Source organism: Colossoma macropomum, unplaced genomic scaffold, assembly GCF_904425465.1.
Source record: "Colossoma macropomum unplaced genomic scaffold, Colossoma_macropomum, whole genome shotgun sequence".
Classification (NCBI taxonomy): Eukaryota; Metazoa; Chordata; class Actinopteri; order Characiformes; family Serrasalmidae; genus Colossoma; species Colossoma macropomum.
Genome location: NW_023494804.1, coordinates 4,916,571 through 4,922,570, shown reverse-complemented (window position 1 = coordinate 4,922,570; position 6,000 = coordinate 4,916,571).

Below are 6,000 nucleotides of genomic sequence, written 5' to 3'. Positions count from 1 at the left end.
CCGGAACCCAAAGACTTGTGGTTTCCTGCAACGCTGCCCGGTGGGTCTTCCGTGTGAACGCCGCCGGATCACGGGTCGGCATGGTTTACGGTCGGAACTACGATGGTATCTGATCGTCTTCAATCCTCCGACTTTCGTTCTTGATTAATGAAAACATTCTTGGCAAATGCTTTCACGTTCGTCCGTCTTGCGAATTTCACCTCTAGCGGCGCAATACGGATGCCCCCGTCCGTCCCTCTTAATCATGGCCCTGGTTCCAAAAACCCATGGAAGATAGAACCGGAGTCCTATTCCATTATTCCTAGCACAGGGTATTCAGGCAGTCTAGCCTGCTTTGAACAGTCTAATTTATTCAAAGTAAACGCTCCAGGCCCCTAGCATGGACAACCCAACCAAGGGCATCCAGGGGGCGCCGGCGGGCAGGGCGTGGGACAGGGCGTGTGGCTTGCCATGCGGCGGACAAATGGGCCCCACTCCAGAGATCTAACTACGAGCTTTTTAACTGCAGAAACTTTAATATACGCTATTGGAGCTGGAATTACCGTGGCTGCTGGCACCAGACTTGCCCTCCAATGGGTCCTCACCCATGGGTTTAGGATACGCTCATTCCAGTTACGGAGCCTCGAAAGAGACCCGTACCAGTATTTTTCGTCACTACCTCACTGTGTCGGTAATGGGTAATTTGCACGCCTGCTGCCTTCCTTGGATGTGGTAGCTGTTTCTCAGGCTCCCTCTCCGGAATCGAACCCTGATTCCCTGTTACCCATGGTCACCATGGCAGGCCCATATACTGCCATCCCAACCAGGTGATAGCCATCGAAAGTTGATAGGGCAGACGTTTGAATGAGACGTCGTCGCGGAGGAGGGTGCGCAATCGGCCCGAGGTTATCTAGAGTCACCAACAATGGGTTGGGGGTCTGATAAATGCACGCGTCCTGCTTTCCTCCTGCCCCTCATGAAGTGAGAGCACGGTCAGCGCTTGTTTGCATGTATTAGCTCTGGAATTACCACAGTTATCCGAGTAACCGTGTGGAGCAATCAAAGGAACCTTAACTGATTTAATGAGCCATTCGCAGTTTCACTGTACCGGCTGTGTGTACTTACACCTGCATGACTTAATCTTTGAGACATGTTACTGGCAGGATCAACCAGGTAGCAAGCAACCTTGTGGGTGGGTGCCGGGCAGGGAGACAGTGCACCGAGGAGGTCAGGCCAGCTGCCCTGGTGAACTCAACGGCTGTGACATACACACGCTCCACAGGGGTATACATGCCGGCTTTATGAGAACATGATGGGGGGTTCATGGCCAACCAGCACCGGGGCCATCGGCGGCGCACGGAGAGGACAGGCATGCTGGCTTCATGAGGAAAAGGAGGGGGGTTCAGGGCCATCCAACACCACGTGCCGGGACCACCGTGTCTAGGAACTAAAGTTTCTGCAGCAGCCCCACCGCGGGTCACACGACACCAGCTTCCTGGCCGCAGCCTCTTTTACGTACCGGAACCAGAGTGCGTCCCCCTGGCACGTGCCACCCGTGCACGCATCTGTACGATCGAACAGACTGAGTGGATCAAGACTGGCCTTCTGAGTCTCTCTCGGATAGGTTCGGGCAGGCTTCGTCATTGTTGAAATCCCCCTGGAGGCTGGCCCGCAAAGACGGGGAGGAACACGCGCCCATAGTGGCCATATCTAGCCAGACGGTGGCCTAATCCCTGGCGGGCTGGGTATGCCATTCAATCAGAGTGATCAAAGCCCCGCACCCACCCTGGGGGGTTGCCATAAAAGCTCACCATCTTTCGGATTTACTTCACCGAGTACCTGCGGACTCTGAGCCTTTTCTGACATCTCCAAAATTCCCCACCATCGTATACAACCATGGGGGAGTGCGACTCGGCCGCTTAGGACACCATCTTTCTGGTAGAAAAGAGCACGGAGTGCGCACGGAACCACGGATCCACAGATTTTATGGACTTTGTCTCTGGAGCGAAAGTCCCAAAATCCACCCATTGGCTGTGAAAATGGCCACCTGGGCGAATTTTATGGACTTTTTCCGGCCCTTTTTTTACCGACACTTTACCCCAAATTTTTAGAACTTTGAACTTCCATGGATCTTGGACCCTCCGATGGGGGTTTGTCCAAGTTTCACGGCCCACAGAGTGCACTTTTTGCAGCCCGGCATGGTGGGTCATGCACCCTGGAGTTGCCACCTAGGCAAATTTTATGGACTTTGCCAAATTTTATTAAATTTTCATTTTTCTGAGCCATTTTTTTAACACCCCCTCTCAAGCCGATACATGTCACCGTTCCTGAGATATGACCACCTAACCTAGTTATTTCAATCATATAATTGAGATAAACTACCCACCACCACCAAACTTCACCCACATACTCTCCTCCTCCACCCGCTTCCAATGACCCATAAGCCGATACCCTAGCCTGCTCTGTTCCGGACATCCCCAATACCCGCCCTTCCATATCCCCACAATACCTATACACTTCCTAGGCCCCTTTTTCCCCTACCGACCTCCCTTAACTTCCAATTCCCCCGCTTCCGTGGAGCCCCATATTGGAGTGGACAAAAGGTTGGACAGAGGGATGACTTTCAATGGATTGCAGCTAATGAGCTAATGACATACACTAGGAGGTATGATGCTGGCTTCATGAGAAACCATGGGGTTCGAGGTCGTCCACCACCGGGGTGGAAACTAAAAGCATTAAGCCTTCAGCGGTGCACCGACAGGACAGGCCAGCCACCCTGGTTAACTCAATGGCTGTGACATAACACTAAGAGGTGTTAATGCTGGCTTTATGAGAAACCGAGGGGTTCCGGGTCATCCACCACCATGTGCGTTGTGCCTTCAAAAAGCACTTAATGTCCATGCCCATGGCCGAGGCATGGACGAGCCACCAGCCCAGGCAACCCAAAAAGCCTTTCCATACTCCCCCGGCGAGGGGGCACAATATGCGGGGCTTTATGCGAAAACCATGGGGGGTTAAAGCTCACTATGCACTTGGCCAGCTATGAGGTGAGTCACTGGGACATGGGTTTAAAAGAAGGCTGCAGCCTCTTTTACTCACCGGGACCAGAGTGCATCCCCCCCAGCATGCCCTGCCTGTGCTCGGGCAGGCTTTGTCATTGTTGAAACCCCCCTGGAGGCTGGCCCGCAAAGACGGGGAGGAACACACGCCCATAGTGGCTGTATCTAGCGCCGGACAGTGGTCTAACCCCTGGTGGGCTGGGTATGCCATTCGATTGTAGGGAGAGAGAGCACGGAGCTCTCCCTCATAGAGAACCAAGCCCCACAACTGCAGGGAGGGCATGTGAGGACATGGCCCATAAATTCACCATCTTTCAGGTTTAATTTCACAAAGTCTCCTGCTGACTTTGTGCAATGATTTGAATTTACCCACAAGCATTTCCATCCACCAACATAGGATGCTTGGGCTTTTTTCCCCAGCATTAGCCGTGTCCTAACACACTCCGGCAGGCAGTGTGAGAGGCAATTTTCCGGTCCATGTTGGGAAGAGAGAGAACATGGAGCTCTCCCTCATGGAGAACCAAGCCCCCACACACACAGGGGATGTGAGGACTCAGCTTGTAAAGCTCACCATCTTTCGAGTTTATTTCACAAAGTTCGCAAGTTCGATCCCTGGTGATGCTACAGCCATCCGTAGCCAGGAGTCAGAGAGAGCACAATTGGCCTTGCTCTCTCTGGGTGGGTGGGATGGCTGCCCTTCTCCCCCCATCACTCACTCAGCGCGATGCTAGTCAGCGCAGGCGTCTGTTAGCTGACGTAACAGATCTGGTGGTTGGCGCTTTCCTCTGAGTGCGTTCAGCTGTCCAGTGATGTTGCGTGAGCGGCAGCTCGAAAAGAAAGCGGTGGCTGGCTTCACAGGTCTCTGAGGAAGCCTGTGTTAGCTTTCACCCTCCTAGCGTTGATAGCATCATGTGATTGGGGGAGTCCTAACTAGCGGGGTGGAATTGGAGACGACTAAATTGGGGAGAAAATCGGGGTAAAAATTAAAAAAAAAGAAAAAAAAACTTGAACACTGAAAAGAGCTGGCCACTGGGAGACCTATGGACTAATCTTTGGCCTGTTTTTTTAAGCACGTATCTGGTCCGAAAAGGCCACCTGGGCGAATTTTATGGACTTCGTCTTCCGGCCCATTTCTTACGAACGCTTTGCCCCAAAACAGCCACCTGGGCGAATTGTTTAGGACTTTGAACTTCTGTGGGTCTCGGACCCTCCAAGGGGGTTTTTCCAAGTTCCACGGCCCACAGAGTGCAATTTTTTCAGCCCGGTGGGTCATGCACCCTGGAGGTGCCACCTAGGTGAATTTTATGGACTTTTTTTTTTTATGGAATTTTATAGACCATAAAAACTTTTTTCACACTGTTTTCATCCAGGGGGGCTTTCCTACTCCCTGTAGGCCATCAAAGTGCCCTATATTCTGCCTGTTATGGGGGGGGTCACGCACCCTGGAGGTGCCACCTAGGTGAATTTTATGGACTTTTTCTGAGCCCTTTTTTACCATAATTTCCCCCCAAAACAGCCACTTGGGTGAATTTTATGGAGTGTCATTTTTCGATGTTTTTCGGCCTCAGGGAGCCCCAGGGGTCCTGGGCCAGGCCTGGGGTGGTCCCTCGCGGGCCCCCGGAGCAAAATCTGCCTGCTGATTTTAAACCATTATTTCTCCGCGACGGAACCACCTATCCCCACAGGCCTGGTATCGTTGGAAAAGGCCGGGCCTGAGCTTTCGAACTACACTGAGCTTGACCTCCTTGAAACCGGAGTTATAAGCTCCGGAACCCGGGGAACTGCATGTCCCTGACTTCCAGGGCTAATAACTTCCAAACCCGACATCCCAGCCAGACCAAATTTTAAACATTTTCTACGCTCCCTGGCTTGGCCTGAATTCCTTTTGAACCGTGGTGATAGCTCTACCAGAACTGGAGATCCGGGGAACAGGCTCCCGACAAAGCACTAAATGCTTCTAAGCGAAGAAATGTCATACACCCACAAACCATATACTGTTGGAAAGGTCTCACTTGCCCGCTTCCAAATTCAAAGGTGCCTTCTGTCCAACTACTACTGGTTCCGAGATATGGACCAAAGTTCCCGGAGCCCACAACTGAACGTTTGCCCTAGTGCTACTCCCCGGCCCTTACTCTGATCTGGCCTAAACTTTACAACCTTGTAGAGGTCGTCCTTCCCTTTCCAACAGTACCAGCCATGACCCTCTACCCTCTGGGGAACCAGAGATGCGGGCCACCAAATTTCTGTCTGCCGGACGGGGCTGCCCCCCCTCTACTAATCCACCCATTACCGCTTTGACAGCTCACTCACTTTTTAAGTTCCAGAGCCACTTTTGGTCCCTTACTTTACACACCGCTAGATCCACTCCTGCGCTTTCCAACGAGCTTACCCACGTCTCACTACCCCATTCCCTTCCTGAGATTTCACCCCGGGAACCTTGCACTTTAGCTGGGAGGATTTTGAAACTTTACCAGGGCCATCCAGAACATACCACCGCCAAAATTCACCACATTATATCTGAGATGCACCCCTTCATCCAGTAAAAACCCCAGAGTTAATACATGTCACCACTCCCGAGATATGACCTCCTAACCCTGTTATTTCAACCGCCCGTTCTGGCCCACACTTAAGTGCTTCCCCCCGGATTAAACCCCTTCATATGGTCGCTACAGAAAACCAGGCCACTGGGAGACCATAAAAACTTTAACTCTGAAACTGATGCCTGCTGGAAGACCATAAATAATTAGACAGTTTTTTCCGGCCATGGTTTTTTATGGTTTTTGGCAACCGCTGGTAGACAATAAAAGCTTTTTTATAGTCTCTGTGACAGCCCCCCCGGGACACTCAGGGAGATGGAACTATGGTCCAACTCCACCAGCGTACACCCGAGATGTAGGGACAGACTTGCCCCGTACTTTCCTTGTAAACTGGGAGACCATGTTGGGCGAGGTGAACTCTTCAC